General features: G+C 45.4%; 1 protein-coding gene across 1 annotated transcript in view; it reads left to right on the top strand.

Annotated features, from left to right (window-relative positions):
- RIN2 (Ras and Rab interactor 2) overlaps positions 1 to 13,810 on the top strand; it is a 65,792-nt gene that overhangs the window by 37,253 nt on the left and 14,729 nt on the right. The gene's annotated exons all lie outside the window — the stretch shown is intronic.

Here is a 13,810-nt window from a genome sequence, read left to right as displayed (position 1 = left end):
CAGAATGGTTCGGCATGGGGATCAAGTTTGCTTTCTGAGCGTCTGGTTGCCGTCTGATGTTGTGCTGTGTGTGTGAGGCATTTCTGCTGAGGGTTTTCTGAAAGTGGCTCTCTACAGGCTGTGCACGCACAGAAAGTTATGTTTGCTGTCTTCGGGGGCGGGGGCAGTGGGTGTTCGGTTTTGCTTTGTTTGGGAAGGACTTTTTATTGAGGCATCGCTTACATTCAGAAAAGCGCAGCGATGACAGTGTGCAGCTCAGCAAGTAGAACATGACCAGCATCCAGAAGACCCCTGTCACCCTGGTCCCCAGAAGACTTCTGATCTTACAGAATCCAGTGACAAGCACCGTTTTGGAGTAGGGGGGGAAAAAGTTTATTTTGTGTGCCTTTAAAAAATAAGTAATAGTCTGGAGGTCACATGAAAGGTGTTTTCTCCGAAGTCAAGGGGAAATACTTTCTTTATAACCTCATTGAAAGGCTGAATTGGTGGTTACTTTGGCCAAGGAAAATTTGAACTTGGCAGGCAGTCTTTTTTTCCAGGGTGAGAGTGTTGAAGGCTTTTTTTTTTTTTTTTTTTAATTTCAGAAGGTTGACTCTAAAAGACTAATTTCAGAAACCTCATTCACTGGGCAGCCACAGCCAAAATAGCTCTCAAACTCTTCCAGGCAGTTCAGAAAGCTAAACATAAGTTTCTTCTTTCTGACTGGGGCTGTTTGTCGAAAGTAGTACACAGTATATGGTAAGGAGTAGTCTCTCTCTCTCTCTCTCTCTCTCTCTCTCTCTGTCTCCCCCCCCCCCCCCCCCCCTTTGAGTGAGTTTCAGCAGTTCTTTGATTTTCTCACAACGGAATCAAAGCCTTGTTTGTTTTTCTGTGGTTGGAGCCTGGGTCCATGAGGCGTGGTTAGAGCTGAAGACAGGCTGGGAGGAATGTGCCCTTGTGATATGTCTCAGAGTTGGAAAAGGCTTCACGGAAAATCAAAATAACCACACAGCCCACCTCTTCCCCCCATCCCACTGGATCCTGCTTCTCAGGGGAGACCTGCTCAGACGTAATAGTATAATAAGGACCCAGAACCTACACAGAAAGCTTCCTCTGAGGCGGCCCACGGGGAGAGCAAGGCAGCGCTGATGTCAGCCCTGAGGTATGTGGCAGGCATCACCAAGCCAACCAGCCTACAGAGAGGAGGCTCGCGAGGGGACAAGGGCCTTCCCTCCCTTCCCTGCTGAGAGTATAAGCACCAATCCGCATACTGGTCCCAAGAAGCTCTTCTTCCAGCTTGTTGTTTCCTTTTAATCCTCACCTGAGGATGTGTGTGTGTGTTTTCAAATTGGTTTTTTAGAGAGAGAGGAAGGGAGAGAAAGAGAGAGCAACATCGATGTGAGAGAGAGGAACATCGATCGGTTGCCTCCTGCATGGGCCTCGACTGGGGATGGAACCCGAAGCCTCGGTGTGTGACCTGACCGGAAATGGCACCTGCATCCTTTTGATGTACTCGCTCTTGGAGTGCACGACCCCATTTTCTCCAAAAATAAATATACACTTGGCGACTTCAGAAATATGCAGCTTTTAATTTAAAATCTCAGGTCCTCTACAAGAAGGGAGGCTGACATCTATGGAGCCCCTAATTTGAGCCGGGCGGCCTAATCAGACGATCTCAGTGAGTCCTGGCCTCAGCCGGGAAGCAGGCATGGGCACCATCCCTGTGGGGTAGAGAAAGGCAGGGCTTTGCCAGCTGGAGTCCTTGGTCCCGAGGCCACACCAGCTAGTAACCTTAGCAGGTGCAGCATTTGAGCTTCCTTATCAGATTCAAAGCCCAGGTTCTTCTAACTTACCCCCTTGCTGCTGCCTACATTCATATTTTCGCATCAGAAATTAAGGGGAATTGAAAAAAATTTAAAGTACATTGTACACCTAAAACTAATACATTGTTATATGTCAATTACATCTCAACTAAAAATTAAAGAAAAATTTTACATTAAGAGAGAAATTAAGGGAATTGGAATAGAAGCTGACCCTTTGTTGAGGCAACTCAGACTAAAGCTCTGTGGAGATGTGGGTGGAACCAACTTAAGTTTTGCTATGATTTTTTTTTTTATTGGTTTATTTGTTTTGGTTTTTAAAGCTTTTGCATTCTGGGTTGCAGGCTCGATCCCCAGTAGGGGGCGTGCAGAAGGCAGCCAATCAATGATTCTCATCATTGGTGTTTCTGTCTCTCTCTCTCCCTCTCCCTTTCTCTCTGAAATCTATAAAAATATATTTTAAAAAAATAAAGCTTTTGCATTAAAACAGGTACTTCACATCTGCTGCTTCCCCAGGAATCATCATTCTGTTTTGAAAGTACAGTGAATATGCTGGGCTTTTGAAATTAAGAGGAAGGTATTCCGAGCAGAGGTTAACCCAAAAAACTGATTACAAGTCCAACTGGAGGGAAAGAGGTGACCCAATTTTTAGAAAGCCAATCCCGTACATGCACAAGCTACTCTATTAGAACTGAGAAGAAATTGGACTTAGTCTAGTTGTCTGTTTTGATGTATTCATAAATGAAGGGCTCACTCGTTTACTACAGGCTTAATAAATTGACTCCTTTGAGCCTCATAACCAAGTCAAGGTTGGCACATTTGTTTAAGTATTGTTTGTGGTTTGCATATTTATGAATGGAGGCCAAGATATATAAAGTGGCATGCAGAGGGTTATACTACTGGTAAGTAGGGGAGCCTGGGTTCAAACCAGGTCTTCTCTCTCTGGTGTCTGCTCATTCTCACCACATCTCACTTCCTGGATGGAAGTAGTCACTTTGAATAGACTCAGTTGGATTGCCATCCCTAGAATCCCAAGCCTCAAATTTGTTCTGAACAGGTGTCTGCTAATGCTTGTAAGGCTTTTCAGGAATGCCAGTTATGCCCTGGCCAGTGTGGCTCAGTTGGTTGGTGTGACTCAGAGTGTCATTCCCTGCACAGGAAGGTTGCTGTTTCAATTTCTGGTCAGGGCACATACCTTGGCTAATGGTTCAATTCCTGGTAGGCAGTCGATCAATGTTTCTCCTCCCCCCCCCCCCCCCCCCCGTCTACTAGCACTGCCCTACCCCACCCCCCCGCCTTGCCCGCTCTCTGAAATCAGTAAAACATATCCTTGGTGAGGATTGAAAAAAAAGAAGAATGCCAGTTAGGGTTCTCTACTTCTGGAAAATCTGGTCCTGTCCTTTTCTCCCGCAATTCGTGAAGGAGATAGTTCTGAACTAGGAAGTGAGAATTTAAATTTAAAGCCTGGATTTAAGAATTTCCATCCTGAAATTAAGGACATTGAAGGAGGCATTTCGCTACCCACGTAGAATTAGAGTCAGCGTTCATATGTGAAAAATGACCATATGAATGCAGTTGTGTATGCATTTAGTTTATGGAGATAGTGCTAATCTCTCTTCTTCAGAGAGTGGTTCTTCAATTACAAAGAGAAAACCCAGTGGAAAAAAACTAAGTATCTCTTACCCATTGCCACTTTGCCCATATGTTCCAATTATAACCCTTTAGGTCAGCACTTTCTAGGTGAGTACAAAATGATAGTCAATCTCCAAAATGAAAAAAAAAAAAATGCTAACAAACAACAAGTGTTGGTGAGGATGTGGAGAAAGGGGAACACTCGTGCACTGTTGGGAATGCGGATTGGTGCAGCCACTGTGGAAAGCAGTATGGAGTTACCTCAAAAATTAAAAATGGAACTGCCTTATGACCCAGCAATTTCACTTCTGAAGAAACCCAAAACACTAATTTGAAGGAATATATTCACCCCTATGTTTATTGCAGCGTTATTTACAATAGCCAAGATTTGAAAGCAGCCCAAGTGTCCATCAGTACATGAGTGGATACAAAAGCTGGCACATTTACACAATGGAATACTACTCGGCAATAAAAGAGAAGGAAATTTTACCCTTGGCAACTGCATAGATGGACCTGGAGAGTATTATGCTAAGTAAAATAAGCCAATCCGAGAAAGACAAGTAACATATGATTTCACTTATATGTGGAACCTAATAAACAGAATAAACTAACAAAATAGAAACAGACTCAGGCATAGATAACAGACTGACAGTTGTCAGAGGGGAAGGAGGTTGGGGAGCTGGGTGAAAAAGGTGAGGGGATTAAGAAAAAATAACACCTCATAGACACAGACAATAGTATCGTGATTACTAGAGAGACAGTGTGGTGGTAGAAGAGTGAAAAGGGGGGTAAATGGTAATGGAAGGAGACGGGATGGTGAACACACATTACAATATACAGATGATGCATTATAGAATTGTACTCCTAAAACCTATATAATTTTATTAACCAATGTCACCCCAGTAAATTCAGTAAACAAAAAAGAGAAAACATGACCGAGAATCATTTGAGCCAAGATTCAATTTAAAATGTAGTTTCATAAAAAGAACTTATTTTGAACTAGCTTTTGCTTACTTAAAAAGTAAATGCACATCTTAAAATTAATTGGGAAATACAGAGAAGTATAAAGAAGAAAATAAAATCCCCTGGTAAGTTCTATTGAGTTAAAACACAAACGAAAAAACACCTGCCATTCTACATGGTTGTGTCATGGAGAATTTGCAATTTCTTTGGCTGATTCTTTAAAGCACTTCCACCCCAAAGCCCTGCTATTTAGAGGTTCTTGAATAAATATTAGTTGGTTGACATCAGCTTCACTTTTCTGGTTGGAGAATGAAGCCAATGAGGATAAGATGTGAGTTCCCAGGTGAGCCAATTCTCTGTTCATTCCAGGGCCATATACAGGGTGGGGCAAAGTAGGTTTACAGTTACAGTTGTGAGTATGCAAAACACAGAGTCTATTCTTGTATTATTTTTTATTAACTGATAATAATACAAACAGCTGTAAACCTATGTATGCCACACCCTGTATTATGTTTCCCTGTGAACAGTTATCCACTCCAGTCACCCCTCCCTCTCCAAAGTGGTACATGGAAGGACAAACAGATGCTTTAACAAAAAGTGCACACAGTTTCGGGTCCTACTCAACAGCCCTGGGATCAGTAACTTCATCAACAGAGTGAGGTATATGCATTATTGCTGTGTCCCGCCCAGGGAACTACAGACAGGGTATGACATTCCTCCTTACCCCAACATGTGTTTCTCATTGGTGAGTGTTTACATCATACCACCCTTTTTCAACCAATGGGAAACCAAAACTTCTGGTGGTAAAATCTCCACTTTGCAAAACTAGTTGCATTTTTGTGGTTAGTGTTTTTATTTTATTCAAGCAAAATAACTTTTTATTTCTTATTTGATGCTAATCTTGGGAAATCCCTCTGTTTTCAAGTCTTATTTGAAGAAAAACAAAATTTCTGCAACTCCAAAAGTTTTACTAATCCCAGATTTTCTATTTCACTCAAACTGCCCACCACAGACTATCAACGATACAAAAAAGCCAACTATTTGTATTCATAAAAGACAATAATGAAAAAAAGACAATGCTATTTTTTCTTTAATTGCTGTATACTAAAATGTGTAATTATTTGAAGAAAAGTATTCTTTTTTTAAAAAATATATATATTTTATTGATTTTTTTACAGAGAGGAAGGGAGAGGGATAGAGAGTTAGAAACATCGATGAGAGAGAAACATCGATCAGCTGCCTCCTGCACACCCCCTACTGGGGATGTTCCCGCAACCAAGGTACATGCCCTTGACTGGAATTGAACCCGCGACCCTTCAGTCCGCAGGCCGACGCTTTATCCACTGAGCCAAACCAGTCAGGGCGAAGAAAAGTATTCTTAAATTGAATTCCCTTCTATTTCAAAAGGAGTGTCAATTTACATATACATATGTGTTATTTTTTTATTAAGCGATTTTATTTTTTAAAATTTAGAAAAAAATTAAAAATGTTTAAAACTTTATTGTTGAAAGTCTTACGGATGTCCCCCTTTTTCCTCATTGACCCTCCCCCCCCCCACAAAGGTTACATATGTTTTTATTAATAGAGAAATACTAAAATGTGGTTAGACACCAGAGACCATAGAATGAATAAGAAAGGGGGTTTGAAGAAATCTCTTAGGTGTTAAACAATTACAACTACTTTGCTCCAGATCACTCTTTAAAAAATGTGTGTGTAAGTCTGGCTCTGACTTGTTTTTAATTTTTAATCCACAGTTGGATTTAAGCCCTTGAGCTATCTGTCCTATTTTAGATAAATAATCATTCTGAGAGATGCAGCCAGAGAGGCATATTAATGCCAAGTTGCAATTAAAACCTCGGATCTGACTTCTAATCTAATCCATGTGACCATATTGCCAGGAAGAACTGAACATCCTTACACAGTTAACAAGGGGTAGAGAGAAAGGAGAAAGATTGGCCTTGCAGCTTATAAAAAGAATGCCTATATTATTTTTGAAAATTAGTTGAAATAAATAGAGGACCACATCAAGAAGACCACCTCTCTTTCTTGTGGGGCATCATCTATATAAAGTTAATATGCAAAGTGTCCCTGCTGGAGTTCGACCAGTAGACCATGAGTTCTATCACTCGCTATGATGTGCACTGACCACCAGGGGGCAGCGAGGAATGAAGGGAGGCCCCAGCCAGCAGCTGGGGAAGGAGGCTCCAGCTAGCAGCCTGAAGGCCCCAATCGGTCCTGATTGCTGGCCAGGCCTAGGGACCCTACCCGTGACAAATTTCGTGCACTGGGCCTCTAGTTTGTTATATAATTTCTACTTTAGGGCACTAAAATTGGGTTAGTTGTATTATCACAACTAAAAGAAGGTGGCTCGTAAACCTGGAGTTAAGAGTCTCTGCCCAGGAGCCCCCGATTCCATGGTACTCTCTACAAGGGAACTGTTAGCCCAGTAACTCAGAGAGTCCTTGCCAACTAGGTGGAAATTGGGTGTGGCGTCACAAAATAAGGCACATGGAGATATCTGTGCGAGAGTGTTTTCTGACTATAGAAGCTTCCATCTCAAGAGAGATGAGCACCTCCTGGTGCTTATGGTGGCAGGAAACACCACCATTACCTGGAATTGACATAGGAATTGAGAGCACGAGCCACTTGAAATGCTGCATTGATTGAAATGGAAGCATGACGTCTTTCAGGCTTTGAAGTACTCTACTCCAGCCAAAAGGACAGCTTGGATTGGCTGCCTTGGTGAGGGGAGCACCGCATGGAGGAGTCCTCACTGTCCAGGGGGCTCACCCATCGCCTTGCCTCACTCCTCCAGCCTGTCAACAGGGACCAAGTCCTGTAGGCACAGCCCCCGCCCTCTCGCCTCAGGTTCTCGATAATTGTGCAAGTCAGGGGCTTCTTCCAGAAGCCAACATTCACAGCCCGCCTCCTGTCCAGTTAAAGAGTATGTATTACATGCATAGTGTGTTTGTAATAGAAACAAGTAAAAGCCCCCATAATCCCCTCACCCATGTGTGGTTCCTGATGGCATTCGAAGCACTTTTGTGCATAGAATCCACTTAAATCTCCTTAATGCCTTGAGAGGTCCCACTTATTATCCTCATTTTTATAGACTTAGCGAGCTCAAGCCAGCATGCACCTGAGAAATCAGCTCTTGTGGCCGGCTCTCCTGTATCTCAGGTGGGAGCTCCACTGCCTTTCTCATCTGTTGTATGAGGAGGAAGGACACACTGTGCAGGTGAAGTCACTCCGCAGCAGGCCACCTGACCCACGTGACAACATGGGTGTTGTTACTCTGCATCACCAGCCCGTGGTGGAGTCTGCCAGGTTTCTGCTCCGTAAAATTAATGTCCTCTGTGTCCACACTCTACTCTTCAGAAGCAAACAACTAAGTCCTGCCCACACTCCAGGGATAAGGATAGAACTGAGCTCCAATTCCTGAGGCCAGGGGACTGACATAAATTCTTTGGAATTTTTCTGTAAGGAGACTTGCTCTCCTCTCTCCTGCCTTTGCTTTTACTGGCCTTTTACTAGAAGACACTGAAATTAATCTGATGGATTTCGTACATAAAATATTACATGAATATAGCCTATACTTCCTCCCCCCATTGGGCTGTTTATTGTTTGTTTTCAGTTTTCTCCCCCTTCCCCTTTTGTTGAATTTATTGGGGTGACACTGGTTAACAAAACTACACAGGTCTCTGGCACACAACTCCACACACACCGTGTGCACACTGTGTCGCCTGTTCACCATCCCAAGTCAAGCCTCTGTCCATCACTGTTTATTCTCCCTATACCCTCCTTCACATCCCCCAGCCCTGCCCCCCGAAAGTTACCACACTGTTGTCCATGTCCATGAGTTTTTCCCCTATTCTTTTTTGCTCAATCTCTCCACCACCCCAATCTCCCCACCCTCCCCCCACCCCAGCTGTCAGCCTATTCTCTGTCTATGAGTCTGTCTCTCTTTTGCGTGTTTTTCATAATGCCCTTCCTTGAAGCCCACCAACAGAAACAATAATGCAAGCAAATTACCACCTAGTACTTGTCATTTTATTTTGGCACCATGTCTGCTGGGCTGGTGGGATCTTTATCGTTTATTATTAATGGGCCAAAGTATGCATTGCTGACAGTACTCAGAGCAAAGCCAGGTACAGGGCACCCCTGCAGGCAGACAGGGACTCTGCAGGACTGGGACCGGCTGCCCCACAACACCTGGGCCATGGCTGCATCACCAGAGTCACACCTGCTGAATGCTGCAGGGGTAAGGAGAAGAAACAGTTGCCAAGTAGCCTCCCAAAGGCAGGATTTGTAGTTCAATTCAGCAGTCACTTTTGGAGCACATGCTATGGCTGGTCCTTGGACTGGGGACTGCAGGTGGCTCACATCACAGCCTCCAAGTCTGGTGCTCAGAGGGCCTTCCTTTGAGGAGAGAAGTCTAGTTCTCTAGAAGTCTATGCCATGGCAAAGGCAAGGAAGAATGCTGAGTTCACAGGAAGAGGGAGGAGCACAAGGAGGGGCAGAAAAGCAAGGCCTTGTAGAAATCCACGTCAGGAAAGGCAAGGGGCCCACCAGACACAGGGAACAGCATGTGGAAAGGTGCAGAGGCACAGAGGGCTGCAATTCTGTTGGTTCGGCAAGAACACGGGCTATTTGTGGGGAATGTGGGGGAAGAAAGCCAGGGGCGCATCCCCAGGAAATGTCTGAGTCTTTAAGGAAGTGGAGAGCATTTTAGAAAGCTTACACCAGTGGAACTCTTTATCACTCTCTAGCTCAGATACCAACCACTCAAATCAGACACTGGCCATCAACACCTGCAGACCAGTGTGACCAGCAGGATGCCAGGGGCCTGGAGTGGCAACATATAGCAGAGACAGCAGCGTGACCGGAGCCCTCCCCAGTTAGTAGAGCAAAACAGTTAGTGGTGAACCAAACCTGCCCTTTACCCCACACACTTTCTCATCTGAAATGGGGCTGGTGCTCTCTGTGCCCAGCACTTGGATATACACAGCTGCCCAGGATGTTTGGCTCACTTGTGTTAGGGACAGAATGAGGCTGTGACAAAACACTGGGGGTTTCAGGGCAGAAAAACCCAGAGGGCCAGACTTCAGATCTTCTGTCTTTGTACCTACGGATGCGAGGGGCTGAGGATGAGTAAGAAGGCATGAGAGAGAGAAAGATGTACAGGAAACTAGGTGGCTTTTCAATTAATTTTTCAAAGCACTTTCAGTTCCCATTTCAAACCAAGCAAACCACAGTTAACACCAAAAAACCCCCAAAACAAAACGGGCCTGAACCATTAAACCTGGTGTCCCTTTTCAAAGGCATATACCACACATTCAAAGGAACACGGGGAATCAATGGTTTTTGCCCACTCACTAGTTGTCCGGTGCATACGAGGTGCTCATTGTGTGAGCTCTCACCCAGCCCTCCCAACAGTCCAACTGGGAACCTCTGAGTGGACCCATTTCACAGATGAGGAATCTGAGACCTGGAAAGGTCATCTTCTTTGAACTCCAAGGTCACCAGGTAGGAAACGTCTCCTTTGGACTCACATCTGACCCGAGGCCACTGGGACACCCGGTGTGCTTTATGGGTAGTTTGGACAGGAGGTATCAAAGTGCTGTTGTGGCTGCCTGGGTGTCACCTCCCAGCTGCACTGAGATGGGAAGGATCAGTTTCTGGGCTGAGAGGCAGGAGTGTGTGGAGGTTCACACAGCTGGGTTGGAAGTCCCAGCTCTGCTGCTGCTGAGCTATGTGTACCTGGCCATGTCTTCACATATCTGCGCCTCAGTTTCCTCACATGTAACACAGTGTCATAGACATCGTTGTGCTTGCCCCACTGACACTCACCTGTTTGGCTTCCAACTGCCAGTACGTGTGAAATGTTACCTGACGTGTTCTCGTGCCACCAGGGCCCTTGTCCAGGGTGGATAGAAGTGCCCTCCGCAGCATCGGGAGCAGCCCTCCAGCAGGGTCTGAAGGGAGCAGGTGTATCAGTGCCGCAGCCGCCTCTCCTCCGGTGGGACAGCGCCGAGGCGTGCTCCACACCAGCGGTCGCCAACCAGTGGCCCGCGGACCACTGGTGGTCCGTGAGGTCCAAAAGGTTGGCCACCACTGCTCTACACCGTGTCTTGGACTTCTTAGCAGAGCTGAGCTCCAGCTGCCCCAGTGATGACTGGCTTAGGGAAACACTACAGCTGCCTTCCCTCTTGTCTCACTTCCACAGCCCACTGCTAGTGCTTCCTGGGCTCACCTCCCCAGTGAACTTCTCATACGCAAGTCCTTGTCTTAGGGTCCGCTTCTGAGAAAACGCACGCTGAGACAAAGAAGGATGATGTACTCATCCAAGTTGAAGGGGTGGGAAGTATATAACAGTGCTTGGAACTCACTGAGCATCACCTAGTATTCAGGTCTCATCCTTAATCCAATTATACAGCCAAAGCGAAGTACTTGAGCACATAAAGGAAAATCAACTCATTTCCCCTTGTTCAGAGGGAGGCCCATCATGCCATCTCCTGACTTGTTTGCAGCAGGAACAACCAGGCTTGCATTTCATTCCACCATCCAGGAAGTCATCTGACTTCTACGCCTCCAGCCCCTGTGCATCGTGGGGATGGCACTAGTTCCAACTTCAAAGCACTAAGTGAGGGTTAGCATGTAGTGAGGCCGTATATCTGGGCCCCCTCCGATAGGAACGGCACAAATAGATGCCCAATAAATGTTAGCAATTATAAACGTTTGAGTTTCCTACGAAAAAGGCCCATCTCTTGTCTTGAGCTTCTATTTGTACTGCTTTACTTTTGAAAATTATCAGAATTCTAGAACCCTCATCTACCAAGAGGCGATATCTTTGTCCCATAACCTTAGGTTGCAGTCTGTACATTTTTGAATGACACGCGGCTTAGACTCTGGGTTCTGTTAGAATCCCCTGGAGAATATTTATTTTGTTTTGTGTTAGGAACCAATCAGGTGCAGACAGCTAGTTCTGTCTTGCCTTCTGTGAGCAATGATGCCTCTGGCAGTTCCGAAGTTCGAGGCAATGACAGTGAGAGAAGTGAAGTGACTTGGCCAAGGCTACTTAGAAAGGGAGGGTTGGGCTGGCTGCCAGGCCTCATGCTTTCTAAGACACACATTTTCTCCGGACTTCACCTTCACCTCTCCGGCTCTCACTTCCCCCTAGACAGCATTGGGCAAGCATGGCCCAGTCTTGTGACGATTCCCTTCTGATGTCTGGCCTTTTCTGGAACCCACACTGTCAGTCAGAGTGAAGCAACAGGGCGAAGGCATCTGTCTTCCCTTCCTAATAGGGGAGTGATCCCTCATAGCGCGGGAGGGAGACACATGAACTTTCTTATAAATAACCACATCAGGTCTCATTAAGGCGAGGAGCATTCGAGGAACTGCCATGCTCCTTACAGATGAGCACTGGGGACACAGACTGTAATTTACGAGAAATGTGACCCTTCCTTCCGGGTGCTTGTTTGTTTTCTCTGAGCTAGTCTTCATTCTGAAAGATTTTCTGTTCCTTTTGTTTACTCAAATCACTTTCCCCTGATCCTTCCCAAACAGAACCTATTTTTCTTATTAGAGAAAACCAGCTGGGTACCAGGTCCCTTGGACTTTAATATTCCATAGATATATAAGGATTTGGGGTGGGGGTTGGGAGTAAAGTCCTGAATAACAATGCAAAGAGAGCAATCTTATCTATAATAATAAAAGCATAATATGCTAATTAGACCAATGACCTTCCAGACAAAGTCGGGGCATGGAGAGAAGCCCAGGTCCTGGGTGCCAGAGGGAAGCCGGTGCTAGCAGCTGTGGGGGGGGGGGGGGGGCGGGAGGCCTACTCTTGCACAATTTTCAAATAATGGCCTTTAAAACTGGACTAAAAAAAAAAAATCTAACACTGGCAAATTTGTTTTTCATTCTGAGTTTCAAAACAATAGGCACTTGGCCATGGATCCTAGGTTCCAACCCTCCTTACAGATTTCCACAGCCCCATCCATGGGTAAGGGTGGAGTTTACAGCTCAGAGGCCGCCTAAGGGACCTACCTGCTCAGCTGGCTGGGACTGAGCTTGCGGCTCATCTCCCCCAGGAACAGCACAGCGCCTTCTGGAGACAGTTTGTGTTAATAGTCTGACCCAGACATGACCTGGCTCGCTGTGATATTTACGGTTGCCCTTGGGGTTCAAGGAGAAAATCCCAGGCTGGTCTCCAGCTGTTTCTGTTTGTTTGATGTGTACGTCGTTACTGAAGTTTAACTTACATCCATAGAGTGTGCATATCTTAAGGGCTCAGCTGGACCAATTTTGACGTGTGCACACATGTAGCCACCACCCAGATCCAGATATAGAGCACCTTCACCCCCTGGAAGGGTCTCCCCACAGCCCACTTATTTCTCGGGGTAACTGCCATCCTGCCTCAGTCCTCATAGATTCCTTTTGCCTATTTTTGAACTTTATATAAAAGAAATGCTAAAGGAGATCCTCTTAAGTCTGCTCCTTCTATGCAGCATTTTGTCTGCGAGGGTCATCCCGTTGCATCTGGAGCAGCAGTGTCCTGTTTTTCATGAATGAATCTTCCATTGTCCGAGTCCCACTGTACAAATATATCCTTGTATCCGTTCCGTTGGGATGGGCCTGTGGGTCGTTTCCAGATTTTGGCTATTAGAAATGATGCTGCTATCAACATTCATGTACAGTCCTAGTTAATGATTGACATGACTTCCCTCCCCCTTGGGTGACCTCATTCTAACAGAGTCACTTATAATCACAAATGTAGCTTTTGGAACCTTTGGATAGAGAGGAATAAACTGGTGAATGTTCATCAAGAACTTTAGAATTAAGAGATTATTTACTTTGAAAAGCAATAGGAGTGGTTGTTTAAAATAGGTGTGCAGCCCTAACCGGTTTGGCTCAGTGGATAGAGCGTCGGCCTGCGGACGGAAGGGTCCCAGGTTCGATTCCGGTCAAGGGCATGTACCTTGGTTGCGGGCACATCCCCAATAGAGGGTGTGCAGGAGGCAGCTGATCGATGTTTCTCTTTCATCAGTGTTTCTAACTCTCTATTCCTCTCCCTTCCTCTCTGTAAATTAAAATCAATAAAATATATTTTGAAAAATAAAATAGGTGTGCAGCCTCCAGCAAGCCATTAGTCATCTCCAAACCTCAGTTTTCTCGTCTAGAAAATGTCAATAATGTCAATATTATGCAAAAACAATACAGTTGTGCCTGGCCGGCATGACTCAGTGATTGAGCTTCACCCTATGAACCAGGAGGTCGTGGTTCAGTTCCTCGTCAGGGCACATGCCCAAGCTGTAGGCTCAACCCCCGGTGGGGGCGGTATACAGGAGGCAGCCGATCAATGATTCTCTCTCATCATTGATGTTTTTCTCTCTCTCTTCCTCTCCCTTCCT

Source organism: Myotis nattereri (assembly GCF_964212035.1).
Source record: "Myotis nattereri genome assembly, chromosome: 8".
Classification (NCBI taxonomy): Eukaryota; Metazoa; Chordata; class Mammalia; order Chiroptera; family Vespertilionidae; genus Myotis; species Myotis nattereri.
Note: the sequence above shows the minus strand (reverse complement) of the source record. Positions and strands in the feature narration are given on the sequence as shown.